The sequence below is a fragment of the Brassica oleracea genome, chromosome C4 (genome assembly GCF_000695525.1).
Source record: "Brassica oleracea var. oleracea cultivar TO1000 chromosome C4, BOL, whole genome shotgun sequence".
Taxonomy (NCBI): domain Eukaryota; kingdom Viridiplantae; phylum Streptophyta; class Magnoliopsida; order Brassicales; family Brassicaceae; genus Brassica; species Brassica oleracea.
This window is the reverse complement of record NC_027751.1, coordinates 11,105,634-11,106,077: the sequence shown is the minus strand read 5'-3', so window position 1 is coordinate 11,106,077 and position 444 is coordinate 11,105,634.

Sequence of the window (444 nt, the reverse complement as noted above, 5' to 3'; positions counted from 1 at the left end):
TAATAGTTTCATTTAAGTTATTTTGTTAAATTGTAGAAATATATGACAAATATCAACTAAATTTGATGGAATTGGGTATGTCATGTTCTTTTCAGATCCTAAATACCCGATCCCGATCCGGACACGATATGGACCCGAAAAATTACGGATATTTTATGGGTATTTTAATTATAGACCTGAACCGACCCGGACCCGATAAGAACCGACCCGAACCCGAACCGAAAATTTCTAAGTACCTATTGGGTCTAAATATTTAGGACCCGAAAGATCCGGATCCGAAAAGAACCGGCCCGAACCCGACCCGAAGACCCGAACGCCCAGCCCTAATATATAGTACACTTTTTAATATGGATATTTATTAAATGAAGTTTCTATTCATATGATTTTATGATTATTTGCATATTTGTGTAACAAAAGTTTACACCAACGAATTTTTTTAATGTA